Source organism: Phymastichus coffea, unplaced genomic scaffold, assembly GCF_024137745.1.
Source record: "Phymastichus coffea isolate CEN01 unplaced genomic scaffold, Cenicafe_Pcof_1.1 PCOF00003, whole genome shotgun sequence".
NCBI lineage: Eukaryota > Metazoa > Arthropoda > Insecta > Hymenoptera > Eulophidae > Phymastichus > Phymastichus coffea.
The window spans coordinates 8,087,102-8,113,950 of record NW_026706814.1 but is presented as its reverse complement, the minus strand read 5'-3'; the positions used below and the strand labels follow the sequence as shown (position 1 = coordinate 8,113,950).

Here is a 26,849-nt window from a genome sequence, read left to right as displayed (position 1 = left end):
AAGAAGTCTTTGGGCTATCAGATTTTCGTTAAAATATATATATGTCCATATGTATTTTTTCAAAGTCTGAAAATCTGCCTGTTTTTGGGTATTTTTGAAAAATCGTAGCTCCACGAGTTTTCAATATTTTTCAACGTGCGACGTCTCATTTGATTCGTCTACTTTTATACCTTCAAGAAAAAAATTGTTCATTTATAAAAAGTGACAGCTACCGGGTGTACTCTGACGATATTCTATTGACGAATTAGGATCAATTTGATGCTCATATTCCGAGTACTGTAACTTGGTCAATTTTTAATATTTTTGAACCAACCGCGTGTCATTTTTTTTGTTTTTTTAAGACCTTTCATTTAAGATCCAGCGCATCTCAATCGATGCATTAAAACCAGAGATATAGCCGATAAAAGTTGGCCGTTTTTTCAAAAATAGACATTTTCAAAGGCGATTTCAAAAATTGGCGATTTCGATTTATTTGAAAATGAAAAAGGGTCATATCGCGAAAATTTCAGAGCATGTTCTACTCGATTTGAGCTAACTAAAACCGCCTCAAAGTAGAAAAAAAAATTGAATGCTTTTTTTTTCGCCTTTGAAAATATCTATTTTTGAAAAAACGGCCAACTTTTATCGGCTATATCTCTGGTTCTAATGCATCGATTGAGATGCGCTGGATCTTAAATGAAAGGTCTTAAAAAGACAAAAAAATGACAAGCGGTTGGTTCAAAAATATTAAAAATTGACCAAGTTACAGTACTCGGAATATGAGCATCAAATTGACCCTAATTCGTCAATAGAATATCGTCAGAGTACACCCGGTAGCTGTCAATTTTTATAAATGAACAATTTTTTTCTTGAAAGTGTAAAAGTAGACGAATCAAATGAGACGTCGCACGTTGAAAAATATTGAAAACTCTCGGAGCTACGATTTTTCAAAAATAGCCAAATACAGGTAGATTTTGAGACTTTGAAAAAATATATATGGACATATATATATTTTAACGAAAATCTGAGATAGCCAAAAGGCTTCTTTTGACATACTCTATCATAGAAAAAATCGCCGAGAAGATCGGCTGACCCCCCTCCCTGCGCAGCCAATTTTAAAAAACTGCTGGAATCACCCATATATATATATATAATCGTTGATTTTATTAGTTTTCCCTTAATAATATTTTCTCTCTCTCTCTCTCTCAGTTAATGTTACATAAAACAAGATGAAAAATGGTCGAGGACGACCATAAAGTCAGGATGGCTGATTGAAAGAGAAATAACGAATTCATATTCGATGAGGGCAGCACCGAACGGCAATCCTTGGAAGATGAAGTGATAAGAAGTCGGCAACGACCAAGGATGGTAGAAAAATAATTGAACGAGGACGCATGCCGAGAGAGGGGAGGCTTGGGGGGTCATTCCTTTGCTTCATGTCGAAGAGTCAACACGTGCCCGAATCTTCAATTATTTTCTATGTTTTGCAACCAAAATTTATTTAATAAATCTCAGTAATAACAAATATATCACACCTTATCTTTACTCGCTTACAGTTCGCCTTACAATAGTACCCATTTACTCGGAGACCGCTCGACCAGCAACATCGCTCGCCCGGACTTGAAATATCTACACATAATCTGTTTTTATCAGTTTCGTGAGTATTTCCAAATCAATAATTTTGTAAGACACAGGTACGGTTAGCTTAAAATAAATGGTTCCAGTAAATATTTTTTGACAATCTCAATTCATACATATCAAAACACAATTTAATAGATCAGCTAATGTAATTGTGATCGACAATCTAAATAAGAAGACAAAAAGGACTATCTTTTCTTTAACATTGCGATGAAAATAAAATTCATTCGCATCTTTTCCGCAAATCTAAAAAAAACTTACATTTTTAAAATGCAAATAAATTTCTTGCGTAATTAATGTTTCTAATATTTAAAAATAACAAGGGCTTATACACATTGAAAAAATTCAATTAGTTTTTAACTGAAAAAAAGTGTGATTTTTTTTCTAGGTTAAATTCTTAATTATACAATTATTTTAGAAAAACTAAAGGTTCTTTCTATTAAAATAAATACATAAATTTACTTTCACAATATCACAAATTTAATAAACAAATATCAATATTTTTCTATACTTTTTTTCTAGAAAACTTTCACACTATGAGAGAAGTAAAAAATCAAATGACACTATCACATGTTGATGAAGACCATAATGAAATTGACCTATCTCTCAATCCAAGTGCAAATAGCTAATACCATCAAGCTGATAATGGAAACAACGTGGGGTTGCAAAACGAGAGAAGTGTTCCGGTGTCGGATGTTGATATCAACGCCCTCTTGAAAATAATGACGTTATAAAATTACGTCATGAATGACATTGTAAAATAACGTAATTTTTTAACATCATTGGTCATGTCAGGATTTGGGACAAAAATCACGTCATTTTTTTAAAATTCAATTTGACTGAAGCAAAAAGACGTCATTCATTTCTTACGAATGACGTATTTTAATAAAATAACGTCATTTACCCTCACTGTTAATTGTTTTATTGAATAAAATGATGTTTTCCCTGAAAATAGCGTATTTTCGTAAAAATGACGTGATTAACCCTGAATTTTTACAGATACGAAAAATTCTTATGTTTTCACTCCTGATATTTGATGATTTTATTTTATTAAATTTCTGATCTTAGGAGTTATCCCTGTAAATAATTACACACCTTGTTTTTCTTGTAAGCGTTTCGCAATTCAATTTATTGCCACCTCAGTATACATCTGTTAAATATATAAAATGAATAATTTCAAATCAAATATAGTAATAAATTAAATATAAACCTACGTTTTTTAATATGCTTTGTATTGCAATGTTGATTAAAATTTTACAGATATGAATAAAATAACGTAATTTCCTGTTAGGTAATAGCGTCATTTCTACTGGACAATGTCATATTTAAGAAAATTAATGTGATTTTATTAACATTATTTCAAATCTAAATTGTTTATAAAACACGTTCGTAATTAGCAATTGAAAAACCTTTATTTTATTTATTTAATATATAAATTGTACATATGAACTTATCTGAAAGCTATAGCCACTAAAACTGCTCCCACAAATATTGTAGCTGCTTCCAAAATCTTGCAGAATCGCTTCTGCTGCTACTTGAATGATTCATCTCGAGTTGATAAATTAACCAAAGAGGGTAATAATGACATAGTTATTAATGGCGAAACCTTAAAAATAAGACCTTGTGTACTGAAATCAAGACGTGTAATATTCTCAAATGTACATCCGTGCATACCACATGATGTTATCATAGACGAATTAAAGCTTAAAGGTATTTCTCCAAAATCGAACATGAGCTTCATACGACTAGGTATAAATGAATCTGGTTTTACTCAGATTCTTAGCTTTCGTAGACAGTTATTCATCAGCCCGGAAGATGTAAACAAACTACCTAAAGAGATCTTAGTCAAACACGAAGACACAGTCCACCATGTATATTTAACTACGGACAAAATTACGTGCTTTATTTGCCACTTAGAAGGCCACACTGCTAAATATTGTCCTACTGTCATAAATTCGCTCGCGGCTAATAAAGATTCGACTGCTGCTACAGAACAGCTCACTCCATCGGCTGATAACAGCGAAAACACACAGCAGTATTAAAACCAATACGCTATCACACCTACTCAAACACAATTGAATAAGACTGACGATACGCAGCATAATAATGAAACAGTAAAGCAGACGCTTGAATTTAAAGGCATACCTTTATTTACGAAGCCTAATGTTATAGAAAATCCTATAAAAATGAAAAGGACTACACCTCCCAGTACTTCAACTCAATCAAATATACAAGATACAGATGAAACACAGAAGCATGTAAACAAGAGATCCAAACGAACTGCTGAAAAGAAAAAAACCAGTCACCAGCAAGTTCCCCCTGATAACCTAGAAACTTTGATAAACGAAGCAGCTAGTAAAGTGCCTGATGAACACATACCCACCTTACCCATGACATTTGAAAACCTTGGTAAATTCTTGGCTGACTCCTACAATAATAAGATTTCAGATGCTGCTGCTTTGGCTGATAAATACGCGGTAGAAAATCATAGGGCTCTTGTTATCATGCTCAATGAAGTACACAAGTACATAACTTGTAGAAAAATCAAAACGAGAATCACTCGCATTTCCAAATGCCTGATGAACAACGAGGCTATGTCTGTAGATGATACCAATTCATCGCGCTATGATAGCCAGGAAGAACTCGACGACTTATCAGAACAAAACAATTAGACACTCAACACCGGTAAACATGCCATTCGACGACAACAAACATTTCTCTTATACGAAATTAAAAATACTGTTCTGGAATCCGCGTAGCGTGTGTAAAAAATTGAAAGAGATTGCGAAAATTATACAAGAAGTCGACATATTAGTGTGCGTTGAATCGTGGCTTAAAGAAGGTATAAATTTTCAATTTTCGGGATTCAATACTCTACGAAGAGACAGAACTCACGCTATCGGTGGTAGTATAGTATTTTTGATTAGGACAACTTATAATTTTACAGTAATTAAGAATATTCAACACGCCAATTTGCACACTGAATCATGTGGAATTGAAATTCTAAATCTCAAAGAACCCATTTCTATTATCGCCTGTTTTAAACCACCCGACATCACATTAAACGATCTCGAGTGGAATACAATACTTAGTAATTCAAAAATTAACTCTAGATGTTTATTCATGGGAGATTTCAATTCACATAATCAATCGTGGAACTGCTCAAAAACGGATGTTAATGGTAAAAGGTTGTTAGAGCAATCTGAAAAATTTGATCTGTTTCTCCATAATAATAATACGGTTACTCGAACAAATGTAAACAATAATTGCAAAAGCAATATTGATCTGATTTTTTCAAGTGTAAATGTTGCTCATCTACTCAAAGTCAAAGTTTCAGACGATCCATTAGCCTCGGACCACTTCCCTATATTTATTGATTACGACGCGGACAAATATAGTTACTATAAAAAATCTTTTGAAATACAATCCCAGCGAACAAACTGGCCTCGAGTTACCGAAACACTAGAACGAGACTATAGTAAATTTCTTGATTCGGACTACGACTACCTTCCTACTATAAACAAATATGATTTGTTCATAGAAACGATTAAAGTTGCGGTTAAAAAAGCTAGTCCTGAGAAAAAAACATTCAGCAAGACAAAACACCGTAATCCGGTCGCCTGGTGGGACAAGGATTGCGACAGAGCCAAAAGACGAAGACAGGCTGCGTACAAAAGATAGAATTTCACAGGCGAAACCGCTCACCACATTAAATATAAAAAAAATGAGAGCCCTCGTGAAGCGGACGCTCAAAATGAAAAAGAGAGAATACTTCAAACTTTTTGCTGAGACAATTAACTTACGATAAAACATAAAGTACACGTGGAATACCGCTAAAGTATTGAAAAATAAATGGACGAAAGTCACCCCCTCCAGTTGCGATGAATCTTTGCCCAGAAAAGACAACATTGAAAGTGCTTTAAATAATTTGTGCTCTAGTTGGGTTGCTACCGACCCTAAAGATATTTCTACCCCCCTTGCTACCGATAATAAACTTTTTGACGATCACTTCACATATGCTGAATTTAATACCGCACTAAGATCAAGGGGCGACAAATCTGCACCGGGCCCCGACGGCATTAATTATGAGATTCTACATAGCATACCAGTGAAATACCAATTACTGTTATTAGATATTCTCAACGAACTGTATGATAATGATGTTTACCCTGATAGCTGGACTTGCGCGTATATTCATTTTGTTGACAAACCTAACGGAAATGGCCTACGACCGTTAGCACTTACCTCTTGCATTTGCAAAATTTTCGAACTCATGCTATCTTACCGAATAAGGGCATAGATTGAAATAAATAATATATTACCTTGTAGTATTTCTCGATATTAGCAACGCGTTCAATGATGTACTTAGTGATCTATTGATAACTATTCTTGCTGAAAACGGATTCTCTAGTAAAGTGCTAACATTTATCAAATTCCTAATACATCACAGATCAGTTTATTCGGAAATTAATCAGGATGTTCCCAAACATATATACAATGGAGTCCCACAGGGCGGGGTGCTAAGTCCGTTGTTGTACATTTTATACGTGGCTGGCCTGATAACTGATCTTGACTCAAACGTAATTAACTTACAGTTCGTAGACGATATGGTTTTGTATATAATTGCTGATGATCTGCAAAAAGCCAAAGAAACACTAGAAAAAGCGCTCGAATTAGTCGTTAATAGGTTAAGCTTTCTTGGTTTGAGCGTTTCTCCTACCAAAACGAACTTCGTACACTTTAATAGATTAGGGTATATTCCAGGAGATACTGAATTCTCGTTGCTCAACACTACGCTCCCCTCCGTTAAATCGATTAAATTCTTGGGACTGAACTTTGACTATGAATTAAAATTCGATACACACTTGAAATATATTGTTGAAAAAACTAATCGAGTAATGAATATTGTTAAATTTCTCAGAGGAGTTTGGTGGAGGGCTCATCCATCTACACTACTCACATTCTACAAGAGTTATATTAGACCAATAATTGATTATGGGTCATTCATCTATTTTCCTACACAGAAAAATAAAATTGAAAAACTTGAAAAAACTCAGTACGCAGCCATTCCATTGGCTCTCGGGGCACGAATGAGCACTCCCACCAACGTATTATTAGGCGAATCAAAGTTAACGATGCTCCATCATCGAACCAAAATGTTATGCAAAAACTTTTTACTAAAATCGTTCAGTGCTAAAAATTCAATTGTTCGGGAAACTGTATTAAAACTCGTACCGTCAATAATTACTGACCAAAGGAAAAGGACAAATGTTCTCAACGTTAGCATCAAAAGTATTATCTGTATTCAGCAGTTGATTCATGTAGATGAGCTCCCTAGTTTATACAACTACGACTACTTAATTATGAAAATACAGGTGTGTACAGACTTTGAAACGGGACTACATTTACAAAATAGCTCTAACCCCAATCAATTGTTTCAGCAGATTTTTGGAAACACTGAGGCTATCAAAATTTACACTGATGATAGCAAAAGTCTAAATAGTCCTTCGGTCGGTAATGTGTGTGTCTGTCCTGAACAAAATATTATTATAACCAAAAGTATAGTTGACAAAGCCTCTATTTATACTGCCGAGCTCACAGCGATCTCTGATGTCATGGATGTTGCTCTTATGCATACTGATTGTAATGTAGAGATATACACTGATTCGCTGAGTGCCGTTTTGACACTGAACAGTCTCAAAAACGCCGCTTATTCTAATTTTCATTTACTTGACATCCTCAAAAAAAAATCAATATTTTATCAAAGATGCTCCAATGAAGCTAAAGTATCCATATTTTGGATACCGTCGCATGCACGGATAGTGGGCAATGAACTAGCAGACATGCATGCGAAGTTAGCATCAGAGCAACAACAGGCGCGTTCCTTTTTCTGACCTGAAGCAATTGATACAAAAGAGCACTAATAAAGAAACTAAAAATTTTATTATTAATAGAGGCTTAACGAAAGGGATACACTACTTTCAAAATTATTATGTTCAGTCGACCAAGCCTTGGTTCTCAAGTCACACACACAGTCGAAAATACATTGTAACGATTTGTAGAAGTCGCAATAATCATAATAGTCTAAGAGAGTCACTTGCGAAAATCAAGGTTATTGACGATCCCTATTGCGAGTGTGGACAAGAAGTGCAAGACCTCAATCACGTAATTTGGCAGTGTCCAAATTTCAACGAAGAAAGAAAAGGCGTGTTGGCCTCCCTGCATAAAATAAAGTCTTTCTACCGCTGGACATAAAATGTTTATTAAATCAACCAAACAGCGCAACTATGACTATAATATACGATTTCATTCAGAAATGTAACATATCCATATAGATGTAATTTAAGATAACCACAATATTCTGTATTCAGCTAAATAACCTTTGTATAAGTGTTAATAAAGCTTAAATTAAAAAAAAAAAAAAATTGTACATATGGCACTGTATGTACCTTTCCATAAGCGTATAACTTTAGGATTCAACAGATATTACTTAGGAATATTTTTAGTAATTACATATTATAAATAATATATTTTTTAAATATTAATAAATATTTTCTGTAATCAATTTAATTGGTACCAACACTTAAAAAAACATTATTATTTCTAGCTTTTGGTAAAATTTATATGAGTTAATAAAAATAAAATAGCATTTTAATCTGTTTCATCTTCATCATGATAAGATTCTAAATTCGTATAATCTGATTCATATCCATTCTGACTTTCACCAGAATTGATGTATTCTGCATCAGTATTTTGGAGTTCATTCTTTTTCTTTTCGTTAGTGCTTGCCTGTGATATAATAATTCCTAGCTCTCGGCCATAATAAGCAATTAGTCGTGTGTGTCCTCTTATTTCTTCTTCCGTATCCGGATCTTTTACAATAAGCCCACGTTTCATTAGGAACTGCGCATACGCACCTACAGTGTAGTGCAATTAAAAGTAATTTTTATGCGGGCAAAAGTAGTCGTTAATAAAATTTTCTTACGTTTGCCTGCTTCAAACTTCTTAGGAATCAACGGTTCTCTAGATTTTGAATCATTCGTTTTTTGAGGCTGAACGGCTTTATTTATAAGCTTCTCCAATGTCCACATATGTGGAACTGTTAATTGGCGTAAAAAGCTAGAAGGAGTCAATCATTTACGAGCTGTTTTCCAGGCTTTCATAGGCACTGACACTCCAAAATGCAGATGTATCATACCAACCTGAAAAAAAGGAATGAAATTAATATATTACAATGGAAATTTGTACATTAATAAATACGTACTTCGGTAGTATTCCCAGTTTCTTTATTTGTTATTTTTTCGTTCCACTCTTCAAAAGATTTTCTTCTAATTTCATTAGTTTCAGAATTGGCATAATCATCGGAGTCGTACCTTACTTCCTTGGTTTTTCTAATGTATTTGGAACGGCCCGTCTTTTTGGTTGTCATCTTTGCCATCCTTGCTTTTTCTACACGTCGTCTTAAACTTTGTGAGTAGTGTTTTATTTTTTCTTGATACCTTCCGATGATTGATCAGAAACAGGCCTTCGATTTACAAGTTTGAGCGACCGTATGTCTGCTTGTTTAGAAATAGAAGGGTCTTCGAAATTCGATGGCAATTCTAAAAACGAATATTGATGTGTAGTATTTACATGTAATGTCAATTAATGATTAATTCTAAAACTGCATACTTACTTTTGTTATGAAGAAAATTATGTAATGAACTAATGGGTTGTAATATGATTCTTGGAGAAAGAGCAGGTGAAACATTGATATAAGAGCCTTTGCTTAGGCTTGGACTCGAATGCTCTTATACCGTAACTGAGGATTTGAACTAGAGTGAGAATTGGAAGAGCTTCTTGAAGGCAGAGAAGCTGGACTGTTGTTTCCAGAGGATGCCAACTGAGGTTGCTTTGAAGATTTTGAAGCTGTCTGTTCGAACACATCATCGCCATTAGTAATAATATATCAACTGTAGTTGCTACCGCTCTTTCAATGAGAATAGCATTTTTTTTGCGTTCTACCATTAAAGCTTTTTTGAGTTAGTTGATTTCACCGTCATGGTTAATGGGTATATTTTGTTGCTCTTCTACCTAATAATTAAATAAAACGTACAGTTTAGGTTAATTATTAAATAAGTTATAACGATATCCGACTATTAATATTTTCTGTATATATCATTTGTATGCATACCGTAACAATATTAATTTGTGTATTTAACAAATTTTTTTCTCCATTCCTCGTATCTTCTTTGTAACAACGTTCATTTTTGACATCTTTTTTATTAGAATCGACGTGAAAATTTAAAGTTGACAATGCAGATAATTCATCCTTTAATTGGCTTATAGCATCAGATACATCTACTGGTGGAGAAAACATCTAAATAACAAATAAAATATTAATTGTCAGTTTATTTTTTAAAATAAGGAACAAAGTAGTGTGAGTAGTAGTATAGCAATGTAAGTTCCAGCACACCTGCGGGGGGTCCGTAACCCTTTGGTCCCCCAGGCTTAACCCTTTCATGTTAATAATAATTGTTATTGTTAACAATTATTATTAACAATATTCGTGGGGGGGGGGGTCCCTGGTTTAACCCTTTGGTTCCCTGGCGTAACCCTTCCATGTTAATTATTATTAATGCTAACAATTGTTTATAATTTTTTTAGGAAGGTTTCTAGGGCTCCTAGTCCCTAGGGACCCTATACCTAGTGCTTTCTGTCTAATTTAATTTAAATGTATTTTTTAAAAAGTTATAAATATATTATTGACAATTTACTTGCTACATTGAAAATGAAACGAATAGAAAATAGCGACGATTGAAAAAAATGAAGAGATAGACCGGAGAATCGAACCGGAGTTTTCTGGGTTGGCAGGCTAGCGCTTTACCACTAGAACCAATGCCACATGTACCTTAGAAGATGCATATTGTGTATATTAGCTACACGCGCATACATTTGGTACAGGGCCCGAGCGTGCGGAGGAGGGGAGAGCGCATGCTGTCTATAGTTCTAACTTGACGATGCGTGCTCTCTCTCTCTCCCTCTCTCTAGCTCTAACTCAGCGTGGACCACTGCGTGCGGAGGAGGGGGAAGCACATACTGTCTATAGTTCTGGCCTGATGGGGATGCGCTACTATAGTAGTAGTAAACGTGTGCTCTCTCTCTAGCTCTGACTCAGCGTGGACCACAGAGCGAAGAGGAGGGAAGCGCATGAGCAGCTATGCTTACTACCTACCCTCTTATCTTATGTTGCCTATGACTATCACAAATGCAGATCATAGACGGTTTAAGGATAATCAAACAAACTCATTAGCGCGGACGCGTGACCATCTGCGTTTAATGTGTTTATTACAGATGACCATAAAGTCACCGGCACGTCGTTCAAGATTTATGAAGTTTTTAGAAAGTAGCAAATTTTCTAGCCCACATGGGGAGGGAAAGGGCACGCCAAACGTCCTATCTCACTCAAAGAATGTCTACGTTTGTCTGTAGCGTTACGTATATTGTAGAAAAAATCGTACCTGATAATAGTGTGAGTGTTCAGTAGGATTTTCGTTGGTCAGTCTTAAGGGAAACTTCAAGCTGTTCACAGTGAAGTGGTGATCCTTTATTATTTAAACATTTTAATAAGTTTTTTATATTTTTTATAAATTTATTTAATAAAAAAAATAAAATAGACAACATCATCATAGCGTGTCAATTTTTAGAATTTAAAAATAATTTAAACAAATTTTAGAATTTTTTTTCAGTAATAATGTTATTACTAAATTTCAGCTTACTAATCCTACCGTTCAGACTGTAGCAATAGAGCCGTTTTATCGGCTATTAATTGTAATATTAATAACTGTAAGTATTTTTTCTCATTATATATTTATTTATTTATTTATTATCATTTATTTTTCAGAAAAAAGACTTTCCAGCATAAATGAGAGAGCTAAACCATCAACAACCGCCATGGTAAATCAGGATAATGTACCATCTTCGAGGATGTCAACGTCATCAGCATCGATAACATTATCGTCATCATCAGCAACATCCGCAGGCTGTCAAAGAGAAGATTCACAAGTCGATATACCACTCGATTTGACTGCTACTGTAAGTACTTAAATTATAGAAATAATTAATAAATATAAATTAAAAATAATAATTAAAAAATTTCTTTTTACAGAAAAAAATTCCGCTGGTGAAGAATGTCGAGTGTGTTGGACGAAAAGTTATTTTGATTCCGGCCCAACCAACAGTGAGGAAACCTACTCGCCCCTCAAAGGTCGTCGGATCCAAAAAATTGAAATAATAATAATATTAAAAAAAGAAAAAAAAACTAAATTTTGTAAAATTTATTAAAGAAAACTAATCAAATAAACTAAATTAAAAAATTAATAATGTGTTAATTTACTTAGGATCTGCCAGTGGGCCCTCCGACAGAGTGCCTCCCCCAACAACCCATTCACCTACTCCACCCAGCCATCCACCCACATCCACCTACAGAGGTTGTTAAGGTAGGTAGCTGTAGAAGTTGGTAGGGGGTATTTAGTAAGCTATATGATGGTGTCTCTCATTCTCCTTCTATAGTAAGCTTATGCTAGCTAAGTTTGGGCCCTCGGTGAGGGTGTAGCGTCTCTAGCTTGCTAGGTGCGTACGCCGTATAGCCTGGATGCTTCTCTCTCTCTCTTTCTCTCTATGGTTATAGGTAGTTTGTATTAAATTCTAATTATATATATATATATATATATATATATATATATATATATATATATATATATATATATATATATATATATATATATATATATATATATATATACATATACATACATATATATATATATATATATTTCTTTTCTTTTTTTATTGAAAAGCATCGTGTACATTGATTACATAATGTCTTGTTAATTTTAAACTAATTTTTTAACATCACCACTAATTGGATTATATTGTACAATATGATCGTGTAATATTAAGCAGTAGGCTGCAGTATCTTCAGGAAAATCGGTTCGAATTTCAAATTCTAGGCGAACATCGACTGGGGCGCTTTTTAATGTTTCATTTTGTTTGGAGCAGTCGATAACTATTAGCGGTACTTTATTAATGAAATCCTTTTTGTTGAGTAACGGCTCGTTTTCTTTACCTTAGTAAGCGTTTTGAAAATTAGTATACATATCGTAGAAAACAGCAAACTGATTTTGATCGATATTTAAATTGAAATTTCCATACGGATAGCATTGTGAATTGAGGAATAGCTTCACATTACTAATATTACAATCATCAAATTTACTAGAATTAACACTCGCTGAACTTTTACGTTTAGTTTGAAAAGCTAAAATAACAAAGCGAGGCTTTTCCAATTGATTGGAAGTCTTAACACTCCAAACATATTTTGATGTACGAGGTAATTTTGGATACTCATACATTTCCCAAGTACGATAACTCATAGTAATTGCACGATCTCGTCCAATCTGATTGAGTAATTTGATTTTTTCTTTGTCTGCAACCATCACATATGGAATCAACCATTCAACCTTAGTTAAAGTAATTATTGATTTTTCTGAAGCATCAGGATTCCTTACTGGAATACTTAAAATAGCATTCAAATCATCTCTTGAACTTGTGAGAATAAGTTCATGCTTGACATTGACTACAATTTTTCGATAATCTTCAGCAAAGCCCATCAACATACTGAGAGGGACAGTCACATCAAAAAAACCTAGAGCATTACATATTAAAACTTTATTGTTATCACCATTCCATCCGGTATTTTCAGCGATAGAGCTCTGACATGGATTGAGTGAAAGCCAATTTTTCATGAGGATCGTTAAGCCTACATTTTTCACTTTATCAATTTCAATAGCATTTATTTCATATCGTATTTCCTCGAACAAATGACAGAGGGCGTTGTTGACTAATAAAGTGTTCTCCACTGGCGTAGTACCGTCCGGCTTGATCAACCGACCACAAATATGAATCATACAGCGTGATGGAAGCAGAGATAAATCTTGATGTTGAATTGCTATATGGATTTCATCACTATTATTGAAATATGATAATGAATAAGGCTGATGCGCATGAACTTCATAATGAGCTATAGACTCATCAAAAGCGACACCTGAATGAAGGTCTAGAATTCCCTCCATATTGTTGTTGTTGTTTTATACAGCACATTAATATGTACAATATTTTCTTCCACGATTTTCGATGACTTTTAGTCTCAAGCTTTTCAGGAATTGAATGTTCTGAGGCGTAAGTGGTCTGATAGCTAGATATTGACTGGTTGTTGATTGACATTTTTGTCTCTAAATATAGCCTCGACCGGTTTTTATATTGTAAATGATACCCATTACTAAGATATGGTCTTTATATGTACTCGCACTGTGAGACTTTTCCTCGAAAGTTAACTAGGTTTCCGTCTTGACCAACTATACGAATTTGAAAATGATCAATGCTCCTCACAGCGACTGGAAGGTAAATGACTTGCGAGGGAACTTCTATAATCTTATATTTAGGTTGGACTGCTAGGAAAAATTCATGTATAGTATGTACTTTACGATCGTTTATGTAAGAGCCTGTAGTAATATTACACTCTACACGTAAAGCGTTGACTTTAAGAATAGTGACGGGTAAATCAGAACTATGTGTTTCGTTTTCAACGAGCGTACGTCTAGTGAAGCCTAAAATTGATCCAATAGAATCTTCTGGTTCAAAATGTATTTTTTGACTGAACTGAATGACACTACATAAAGTATTATTATTTGGTTTCAGGCTAAACGATATACCTTCAGGTGCTAATGCTTCTTTGAGAAAGCTTTCAATATCTTCTATTTCGTAGCTACCAGTCGGTAAAGTGATAGCTTCTTGATCTTCAAAGTAAAACTTATTATAAGCAACGTCACTGTTTGGTATTGAATCAAATGTTAATAGCTCAACTAAACCAAGAACGTATTTTTTGGTTGGTATCAATTCGATCGGTGGAAAATAATATGTTTCGAGTACGGATAATGTTCCCGAGAGACTCAATGTCAGTCTATTCTCCATGACAGATTCATATCAAATAATAGTCATTCTTTGAATGAGTATTTTATATACTAGTCATCTTTTCTATAGTTTGTTTAAAAGAAATTTGAGACAAAGATGGCCGCAATTATATGTATTAAAATCTTGATATCTAATATAATTATACATGATTCTATTAACTTTGAGATAAAGCAATAGATCTATAGGCGGTTGTAGATTACCAAAACTATAAAAATACATAACCTCATTACCTTTCTTTTTGTATGCTACCCAATGAGTACCTGGTCCACGTTTATCATCTAAATTTACAATAGCTGTCTCTTTATATCGTGGTCCATCGGCTGGCAGAGAAATACGCATGAAAACACCTCGAAAATTTGCAATTTTTAGTATTTTAGCATATTTTCTTATATCATGATCTATCAGTGCTCGATTGGGTAAAGTTACTTCGAGCTTTTTTTTTTAAACCTTTTCCACTTGAATATGGTTTCAGATGAAGACCATAACCTTTACGATATGGTTTCAAATAAAGTCCTTTACCAATAGCAATAGCTTCCATAGTTTTATTATGTCTATGAGCTTCTTTCAATTAATTTTGAGCGGCCTTAGCACTGTTAACGGTTTTTGCTATTGAAACAGCTCCTCCAGTTAGAGCTCCAGTGGCGCTTAAAGCAGCAAATAATGGAATTAAAATAGGAAGCGCTCCACCAACTTTACTGGGAATAGATTAAATTCGTGGTATATGTATTTTACTTCTACCGCCAGCCTTTTCCACAACTTCTTTGGCTCCTTATATAGCCGAACGAATAACTACAAGAGCTCGATTGTTAGGCAAACTACTTTCCGAGACCGTCTTAATAATTTTATTCAATGTAACAGACGGCTTTTTGATTTTTCTAAATTTCTTTCGTGCTTGGCGTTTTTTAAATCCTCTACCTCGTTTCTTACTAGCTTTCTTCATATCAACACCCATACCAAGCTTAATTTTAACTTTCATAATGTTGGCTACAGTGAAGGCAGCTGCTTTCTCACCAAAACTGCTATCTTTAGCTTGTACTCTTTCCCAAGCTTTTTTAGCTAGAATTTCATCAGCTTTATTTCTTGTCGCAATATCCTCCGGATTTCGCACATAATCAATATCGTGTTCTTTACAAGCAACGTCTAGTGGATTTTTACCAGGATCTTCACGTGCCAATCGTTTGTTCAATTTTGTACCAGGATCACAATACTCATATCCAGGTAAGTGAGCTTCAATAGGCAAATTATTTATAATCTTGTTCACTAGATCACCACCAGTCTTTCTTTTATAGTACGTGATCATACTTCTTCGAAAGACAGCATGTTAATGAAATAAAAGATATATAAGCAGACCTTTTATACCTAACAAACTCATTCATTGAGGTGTCGATGATGAGTAAGCAACATGGATTTCAAAGAACAGCCTTTTAAGCTTCAAGTCATTAATTTCGATGGAGTGGTAGAGACGGAAAAACAAGAAAAAAGACATGGCGAACTATTGCCTAATAGTATCCGTGCCGTTTTATGTGAACCTAGTAATTGTGGAAAAACTAATTGTTTATGAATATTAATCACTCATCCTAATGGTCTTAGATTTGAAAACGTATATGTCTACTCAAAATCCTTTAATCAGCCTAAATATAAATTTTTGAAAGATTTATTAGAGCCTATTAATGGTATAGAGTATCATGCTTTCAGCGATCATGAGACAGTTGTTTCACCATAAAAACATGACCAAATTCTATCATGATTTTTGACGATATAGCCACTGAGAAGCAAGATAACGTAAGAGCATTCTTCTGTATGGGCAGACATAAAAAAGTAGATAGTTTCTATCTCAATCAATCGTACGCTCGCATTCCGAAGCATCTCATTCGAGGTAATGTGAATTTACTTGTTTTGTTTCGACAAGATGACGTGAATATTAAGCACATTTACAATGATCATATTAACTCAGATATGTCTTTTGAGAAGTTTAAAGCAATTTGTTCAAAATGTTGGAGAGACGATAATCATGGGTTTTTAGTTTTTGACAGAGACAGACCAATAAATCATGGACGATATAGAAAGGGATTTGATTCTTTTACTATAAATATAGAGGAGTGGGTGGATGAAGATTATTTAAATTTAGAAATTACAAGCGTAAACATGGCTGACTTTGAAAGAGAAAAGAAGGTGCTCGAGCAATCATCTATGGCTCGTGATGCCATAAGACGCAAGTATCAACTAATAAAACATGGTAAAGCTGATTTAGAAAAGACATTGCATGAAACTTTTAAACCTATGGTTGATCCATTGAAGAAACTCGTAGAGGTAACTACTGATAAAAGTAACGCTACTACCACTTATACTACTACTGCTGATCAGCGAACGAAAAAGAAAAATAAAATCGCGTTCGATAATGTTTTCAAGTCAAAAGTAGCAGCTGACACTCCCTACAAATCTAGATATTTCAATAGTACTACTAATGAATTAAATTCTACATTGCAACCGCTTGATACTACATTTGAGTCTGCTATTTCTATTGATGATTATGATGAATCATCACTTGATACAACTGCTATAAATTTGAACAAAAGTAGTTCAAATGTAAGTACAGAACAGAGACAACAGCTATTGGATGATTCGATTGTAGGAAACTATGTTCGACTATTGCATGAACCTCAGCAGAATAGTAATTTAGATAAGACATTTGGTGTTCGCTTGCATGAAAATACATATGTCATAGGCAATTCTCCAAATTTCTTCCAAAACGATAACGTGACTGTGAATGATAAAACATACAGCAAGACGCCTGGTTTAATGGAACTTCTCTTTCGTAAAGAACCTGATTCTAAATTAATCAGTTCATCGGATATTGAAAATTATATAAAAATTTTTGAAATCACTAACGCTCATCGAAAGAGATACGAAACAAATGGAGAATACGCAATAAGCATGTAAATAAATTCAAAAAGTATATTGGTCCAAATTTATCTTTGAGCAGTAGCGCTAAGAAGCGAAAATCGACTATTGATGGAAGAGGTCTTTTTTCTAACTATAAAATAGCTAGAAAAGGAACGTTATTTGATTATGTATATTGGGATGATCCAAACGAGCTCGTTGATGGATTGAGATTGCTTATTGCCGAACAAATCGCCGGTAATTTTAGTCATGTTAATGAAATTCATTCAAATATTGAAGAATTACGTGAAGCTGGCTATATATATTAAGAGAATCCTAAATATTGCTCAGTAATAAAATGAGTGTTGATGTGTTTGGACGTATATTGAATAAAAAGGAGGGTAATCAAGGTCCTCCTGGTGTAGGGTATAAAATCACTAAAGACGGACAATACGACGCGAATGACAAAAGAATTTGTAATATAGCCGATCCTCAGGAAAGTAACGATGCTGTAAACTTACAAACGTTGCGAAAAACTAGTGAAGCTAATGTTACTATGCTTACGAGTACGATAAATGATCTTATAAAATCATTAGATACAATAAGATTAGAATTAGTAAAGCATCGAGTAGTTATTAAACAGTTAGGAGAAGATAATATTAATAATAATAATAATAATAAGGAGAAAGAAAGAAATATTGGACCGTTTGACTTTTTAAATCAATTTAAAAAATAGATTGAAATGAAACATCAAAGAGTGGTGGATGAGTTACATAAACCAGCACGTCGAAACTATCCCTGTAGAAAAGTTGATGTACGTGGAATAGATGAGAGATGGCAAGCTGATCTTATATAGATGCAAGGCTACTTGAGAGAGAACAAAGGCTTTTGATATCTATTAACTGTCATTCATATATTTTCAAAGTACGCTTGGGCAGTTCCTGTGAAACAAAAAACTGGTGTAGATGTTGTTTATGCAATGGAGTTTATATTAAAAAAAGGATGCACTCCTATAAACCTATATGTGGACCGTGGCAAAGAATTCTACAATTCAAATTTTCAAAGACTAATGACAAAGTATAAAATAAATCTATATTCAACCTATAGCAATCTTAAGGCATCTATTTGTGAACGTTTCAATCGCACGCTAAAAAATTTCACGTGGAAAAAATTCAGTCTACAAGGAAATTACAAATGGATCGACATTCGAGCTGATTTATTGAAATCTTACAATAATCGAAAACATCATACGATAGATATGAAGCCTAATGACGTAACTAAAGAGAATGAAATGCAGGTGTTCAGACGATCCTCTTACGACCGACGTCTTTTCGTTAAGAGCCCTAAATTCTAAGTAGGCGGTAAAGTACGTGTGAGCAAGTTTAAACACGTTTTCGAAAAAGGATACACTCCTAACTGGTCTACTAAGATTTTTACTATTCAACGAGTTACGAAGACAAAGCCTTTTTATTATAATTTAAGAGATTACAAAGGCAATCCAATTGTTGGAGGTTTTTATGAGCAAGAACTACAGAAAGCTATGTATCCTGATGCTTATCTCATTGAATAAGTTTTAAGGAAACGTGGTAATCAAGTATACGTTAAATGGTTGGGATTCGACAACTCGCACAATTCATGGATAGATAAGACTTTATTCGTATGAAAGAATAAAGACGTTTATGTAAAGTAACTTTTATTCAAATAAATATCGTAATAATAATAAATAATTTTTGTTTTATTTTAACGGTAAGAGCCCCAACCTTCGCTCTCATCTGTGAGGTATTTCCATTTGAGCATCATCACTTGTGAATCCATTAGAACAAGTCGAAACCTGCTTTAGTAGGAACACCTGTGACTCATTTACCTCTCCACAATATATTTTATAATAAATTTATTGTACATACTTTATTGAAATAAAGATACATTTTTGTTACATTAAATAATAAATTGAAGTCTACCAGCGCTATGATATTCAATCTGTAAACAATATTTTTGTACATGATCTGAAAGTAATATATAAAGATCATAATGTTTCATGATGGCTCTTGAAATTCGATCTGGTAAAATAAGTTGGAATTCAGCATCGAGCTCGAGAATGATTCGATTGTTATCTTCTTCCTTAAAGTTTGTCACTAAATAACAATGATTTTCTTCAAGTTCATAATGATTTTCTCCGGTAGTGAATCAAAGGGCTTCATAGCTATTTTATTTAACATTTCCAAGTCCATCTTGCTATCGAAGACTTGAGAATAATGGAGAAGGAAGTGGATACTACTGTGATGATTCTTCTAACAGAATGACGTTTTCCGAGCTCTTCTCTCTCTCTTAAGACCTTTACCCCACTACTACACTTTTTTCTAGCCACCACCACCGCCCCCCTCCACTTGTTGCTTCTTCCACCTCCACTTAGATTTTTAGTTTGTTAAGTGTATATACTATACAATGATTTTTTAGTATAGGTTCAAGAATATGATTCATCATTATTATACGTTTCTTAAATAGTCCTCTTGATATTATACTACTTAATTACATAATACGACGTTGGAAGCGTTCTCGATCTCGTGCAAACTGCTCCCACACTCCTTTCCTCGAGTCTTTGTCTTCAATAGGAAGATGATGAATTTGAATATTATCCGAGAACCATACATACTTCGAAGCACGAATGCTCTTCTTGTTTCTTCTAATAGGCGCCATGATGAATCACAAGAGGATAGTCTTGCTATAGCTATTTCTTCTCACTGAATGATGGTAATGCAAGCTATGCATACTTCTTATAAATATATTAGAACTCGAATGACTGCCATCTATCGGAACTTAACGTTAATTACAGGAATAGTGAGAGCTCCAACCTTCGCTCTCACCTGTGAGGTACTTCCTTTCAAATCATCGCTCATGAGTCACCTTTACAATGAGAGAAAATTCATTGAAAAGGGCTACATTATGAACTTTTTTTTTACCTCTCCACAAAAGGAAATAAGAGGATAGTTAAATAAAGGAAACAAAAGACTATTCGATTAGATATATTTTCTTTTATTATTCATAGTGCAGCTATTTACATTAGTATTTCAATACATTTAATTATTATTCGTTGAAGATACAATTATGTTTAAATTCGAAGTTTGAACCGACTATATGGTAAATAAATAGCTCCTCCTTCTCACTAGTCTTATGTAGGTTTTTCAACATTTCTTCATCTTTTTCGAGTACTATATTAACTCTTTTGGGCACAAATACCTCAAATTCGTCATCTATTGTAATAATATGTAATGTCTTACTTGTTTCAATGGTTAGTAGAAGATCTATTGGAGGTTGAGGGTAAGACTGTTGCTTGAGCGAGAGCTGAGCAACTGTATCGAACAGGAGTGTGCTCTCGGTTTTATAAGTGTCAACCCCTCCCTTAAATCTCAAGCCGTCGTCGCCGCTTCCCTCTCTTTCAGTCTCCCCTCTCTCATGATTCTTCATCTAAAGCCATTCTCCCACTCTGTAAACTCTGGTATCCATTGTTTCTCCCTATCCATTACTAGTCATCATCATGAGGGCTTAGTGCTGTCTTTTCCTCTCTCTCTGTTATTACTTGATGTAATTTAGATCGAATATTACATTGGGTACATTTAATAATTTCCATTTCGTTTAAACACTTTCGATAATCTGAATGATTGAGTGTATTTTTTTACTGTAGGTTTTATCACTCCTTTTGCCTTTTTCAAGGGCTTCTTATTTATTATTTTGATACTGTATAGTTTACTTCGTAACCCAATGTACTCTCTCATAATAGCAGCATTGCACTCATCCTTCATAACACCAAGAACTTTTTTGTTAGCTAGAGGCATTCCAAATTGATTATCAGCAGGATAGTCCTATGTGGCAAATTTATCAATGTCTACTTTCATGATATCATACATATCGACATCTTGAATTTCATAAATGATGCTGTCAGTATCAGTATAAAGTAATTTACATTTTTCACCAATTCGTTGCTTCATGTATCCATAATGAAAGTCATAGACTAATGTTTTTGAAAGATCTAATACACATAGACCGATGTATTGTTATGTATTCTCCTCTGATTTCGAACGAAATACGTTGCTAAGCGATTTTGTTAGTTTGTTTTGTTCGCTTTGTTTTCTCAGAGTATGTTTTGCATTGAGACGATAAACATATAATTGTGGTTATTTTAAATAAATACATTCTCATTCTTTTTATAACAAAGTTATTATTATTATTTTGTGTGAGTGTACGTGTGAGCGTAACAGTATATAGGTTTCCTAATACTGATAGTTGTCCAGGATAATTGAATAGCAGCTAAATTTTCATGAAAGATGGAACTATCATGGAAATTTGGTTGGACAATTCAAGTTTCAGCGCCATATCTACCACCTCATTGATTGATCAGTTTGAAATCTTTTCGTTTTCTTTCGTCTTCCATCATTTTTTCATATACTGCATTAATCATAGGCTTGTAAAATAATTTTTCAAACTCATTTTTAGCTTACTTTGTTTTTTCAGTATTTAAATCAACATATGGTTTCAGCCATAGTTTTTGTTTGAATTCTAGTGCTCTATATATCTTTTTGAATTTTAGTCCATATTTGAGAGCTTGTTTTAACGCTCTATAATGAATAACGTATCGTTCTTTATCATAAAGCGTTGTCTAAAGCTTTTTCTGTTTTGATCCGGGTGGTTTAGTATGTTCAGGACAAAGAGATAGGTCTTTATGTTCATCATGCAGCTCTTGTGGATACTCTAGATCTACTTCTAAAATATAGCCTACGTCGCTATCATCAGAGATATTGAATAAATTTGACATATCTACATTTGAAACCCATTTGAAGCCCTCAAATGGCAGTGATTGAGTCATAGCCCAACCATAAAGGTTGTTAACGTCATAATACATTAAAAATTTGTTTGGCTCATCCTTATTGAATTCTTCACCCATATATTCATTGTTTGATTTTGAAAATCTATTGCAGCATTGACTAATACCTCCACGAATACCTTTTTGAATGAATAAAACCATATCTATATCTGTTAATAGTTCAAGCTTCATATTTGTATATTTTAACATCGCGTCCCATGTTAATCCAGGGGTAGTGTAATAATGAGCAGGATCGAGATCATATGCATTCTTACAGGTTGATCGAAAATTTTCAAAAATATCAGCTAGTAAAAGTACATCAGTTATCAGATAGAGATCAGAATACATTCCTAAAACTATTTTCTTCCAAATACTACCGAAAATATTTCATAAGTTTTGAGCATGCTTATATTCTTCAGTAGGAATATCACTATCTGTCAATCGACTATGAAATTTTTCAATAGATGGTAACTCTGTCTTAGTTAGTCTATTTAAATTTTGGATAAATTCATATGGGAAAATTGAGTAAATTAATCTGTTCTAAAGTGTAATTATCTTATTATGAAATTCTCTCTGTACAATATCTAGCTGAGGTAAATAATATGCTAATTGATCTAGAGATGCAGACATAAATCGGAAGGAATCAATGAAACGAAAGCTAATTCAACTGTTTGCAACTTCTTTTGTGAAGTATATATATCGCTCCTTGTTTTCAGCGAGAAAAGAGATCTTCCCTTCAAATTTTGAGTTAGTAACAATTTTTGTTATAATAAAATGTGAGTCATAGCCTGTAAAGTTATGAAATACGACTGGTATGAAAGCAGCATTTTTATAATTCAAATTGCAATGATTGTGAGCTGCACCTCTAAATTTTCTAGTTAAATGACAATGATCTCGAACTCGATTTTGGTTATCTTGGAAATATCAGTTGCAAATATGACATCTTCTTGCTGTTTTGAATGCCTGTTCATTAATAAATGATAAATCCATTTTTACTGCATTATTATATATCTGTTCTAACTCAATCACTAGGGACTTCAATTGCTGTATAAACCATAATTCTGGTGATTCGTTTTCATTTAATTTTTTTCTATATGACTTATATATCGACTTACTATCATCATAACGACATCTTACATATAATCCAATACTATAGGCTTCATGTTCTTGGAAACTATATCTTAACATTGAGATTTTTATTTGGATCTTAATACGTTTCCTCGAGGTCTGAAAAGTAGGCTTCCGTAGCAGCGATTTCCTCCTTATTCGACTTAAATTTCTGCCCAGAGAGTGACTTTTTCAAGTTTGGAAACAAAAAGAAGTCGCACGGGGCTAAATTTGTAGAATTGGAGAATACGGTGGATGGGGCAGTAGTTCGTAGCCTAATTCGACCAATTTGGCCATGGCGACGGCGGAGATGTGAGCCAGTGCGTTGTCATGGTGGAAGATCACTTTTTTCTTCGCCAAATGGGGCCGTTTTTCTGCAATTCGATGTCGAATCGGCCCAATAATTCGGCATAGTACAGCCCTGTGACCGTTTTGCCCCTCTCCAGGTAGTCGATGTAGATCACACCTTGTGAATCCCCCCGATCCGGCTAAAATCTTGACAGTAACCATCGAGAAGGTTGTACTACGTGATAGAATATTTCTTTTGCGAGAGTGGCGCCATCGAGCGGTGAAGCTAAGTACTTATCGGACCACCCTCGTATAGCATTAATTGTTAGATTTCTCCATCTGACACAATCGTCTATATCTAAATCATCCGAATGATGATAAGTTTTCCACAAATTTTTAATTGTTTCTTTAAAATAGGCGTTAGAAGTCATGTCATGTTGTTAGTTATCTAGTTTTTATTGTATTGTGGAGTCACTTGTCTATAATTGTATAAAGGATTATTATGATGAAAGGATGGAAAAGGTAGTGAACAGCTTTAAAATGAACTTGTTCTCAGTTGGTAATTAGTATTAATTTGTTTAGCATATCAATAAGGATTCAACTAACTAATGAGGAACTACTTGCAAATGGAGTAAGGTAAGGCAAGCTTAGCTCGTAGGCTGTCTCGAGAAACTGCGCTCTTTTGCTAGGTCGAAGCGGTTTTTAAAGGTTAAGTGAGGGTGCTGCTAGCAAACGTAGGATGCTCTAAGTAATATATGGAAGGGATAGATGAAACGAAAGAGTGGGGGTGAACTGACTATAGCACCCTCTAACTTATTAATTTAGTATTCAATTTATTAAAAATATAGGCATTATTGCTTTGAGATACGATTCAGCTCACATATCATAGAGAATAATTGGATTTATACTCTAAGATGGACTATATTTTAGATATTCAAGGCTTTCAAAGTCCTAATAATATTTTTATTTGTAAGGAGTTTGCCTACTTACCAGTATGTTCTAATACTTCACCTATAGTACTACTTTTTAAACCTCCATATCATGGACTCAAACTGCCTATTGAATATCAAAGTGTTAATAAGTGGTTGGAATTACATCATGTAACGGGGTATTTCTTTCGGGGCGCGAATAGAAATCTCACCCATTAGTGAAAGGAAGTTCCTTGCGTTGCGAGGCTGACCGCCACCTCGATCAGCTCGTTCAGATCAGCTCGATCTTCTGACCTCTCGCCCTAGAGCCCGAGAAGGCCCACACGTGGAGGACACGTGCGGCGATTCCGGCTTGCCCAGTGACTCAAGGTCGGGCAGGTTTTGTTATGGGCGATAGGAGAGGAAAACCAAAGGGAGTTTGAAAGGAAAGTCTCAGCCAGTTGTCGCAAGATTTACAAATTTATCCTCCTTTGCCGCGTTAGGTCATACAAAGGTAACGCCGTGGCCGAGAGATTTCGCAGGGTATATCGCGCTCGCGACGATAGAGAGAAAGACGCGCACTATCTAATTTCGCTTTCTGTCCGCGCGCACTTACAATTAATGTCGGGAACTTACGCTGCGGGGTCGAGTTGCTGCTGCCAAGGGTATCCTCGACGGTATTCGCGAGTTGCGTCGGCTTCCGGCCCTTCCTCGCGGCACGCCTCCCAGTCAAGGTTTTCCCTGCCCGGGTTCACAGTTGCCCGCGATCCTCGACTGTTGCCTCAGATTGCTCTGGGCAACTGACAGTAATGGGCAGCGAATGACCTTTCCCTGGGGCGTGATTCTCAGAGACCTTAGAACCACCGAGCCTTCGCGCAATATCGGTCGAGACGTTGCTTCAATTTCCAGTGCACTCACTCGTCACTCTGGTTTTTCTTGCCCGCAGGTCCGGACTTGACTAATCGTACGCATTCCTCACTCCTTTGTCGCGCACGCCGGCCGGCGGCCTAATCGCTCTCTTTCCCCTTCCCCTTATTCCTACTGTCCCGTGCTATGTGCGCCTAACACGCGTTGGTCGGCGCCCTAATCTCTCTCCTCTGTCCCACTTTTTCGCTCGTTCGTCTCGCGGGTGCTTCTCCTTCTCTGGTTTATTTTCACGGCTTTTACGTCGCCCCACGCGATAGAGGCGCTTAGGTTTCACCTTTAACGAGTAACACTCGTTACAATCATCATGGTATTTATTTTTTTATTATTGTTAATTAACATTGATTTTATTTGAAATATTTAATATAATCAATTTTATAGGTATGTTATGGAGAAATGGAATTTTACCATATAATTTTTTAAATTGTACTATTCGCAGTCATTTACATAAATGTAGAAATATTTATGTGAAAGGATTACAAAAGAAGCAATGGCTCAAAAAAATTATTCCTGAAAAGTAGGTTCAAATAATATACAATAGTACAAAATTCTAAATTTGAATTTAATTAGTTTTTTTTTTTTTTTTTTAATTACAGAAACATTTTAGATATCGAAACTGAAATTGAAAGATTTAAGTCTTAAATTTAAATCATCATGCATATATCATAGTCAAAATCGCGAGAATATAGTATGTGCTGCGGTAAATACACAAAAGATACACGATTGGATGATGGAAAGTCAAAAACCAGCAAAATCGAAAGGGATCGATACAGTCGAAAGATTTACAGACGACTATAATTCATATAAAAATTCAACTGAATAATTAAAAATAGCTATGTCGGACACTGAACATCAAGATTATAGACAAAGTGTACTCTACTCAATGTATAATTAAAAATAATAAATATTAAATAAATAATAAAATGTGAACTTATGTTATTATTAGTTATGTTATTATTAGCACTCTCCATTTTGTTCAGCAAAAAATTCTTTAATCCAATTTTAGAGCCAACCCGTTGTAAAAAAATAATCAAACAATCATCTCAGGTGGTTACACACGTGTGTTTCGTTGGTAAATATCCAACCTCATCAGATATTTATTAAAAAACAAAAAGAGAATAGTTACAGATATAAACACAAACAAATAAAAATCACGCTAACAAAACATTTACCTCAATTCGCAAGTCACAATCAAATCAAATATCACAATAAAGTCAAAAATAAATTGTTAAACTCATCTTATAACTTAACATTCGTTTGTT

General features: G+C 34.4%; 1 protein-coding gene across 6 annotated transcripts in view; it reads right to left on the bottom strand.

Annotated features, from left to right (window-relative positions):
• LOC131664074 (potassium voltage-gated channel protein Shaker) overlaps positions 1 to 26,849 on the bottom strand; it is a 1,178,399-nt gene that overhangs the window by 991,300 nt on the left and 160,250 nt on the right. For 2 of the 6 annotated variants that reach the window (XR_009301908.1, XR_009301909.1), the window contains 5 exons: positions 9,791 to 9,976; positions 9,293 to 9,690; positions 8,882 to 9,218; positions 8,603 to 8,819; positions 8,179 to 8,534 (listed from right to left, as the gene is read on the bottom strand). The exons of the other annotated variants lie outside the window; for them this stretch is intronic. The gene's annotated coding sequence lies outside the window, so the exon portion shown is untranslated. Of the gene's footprint in view, positions 1 to 8,178; positions 8,535 to 8,602; positions 8,820 to 8,881; positions 9,219 to 9,292; positions 9,691 to 9,790; positions 9,977 to 26,849 lie in introns of those variants that run through there. 6 annotated transcript variants of the gene reach the window in all.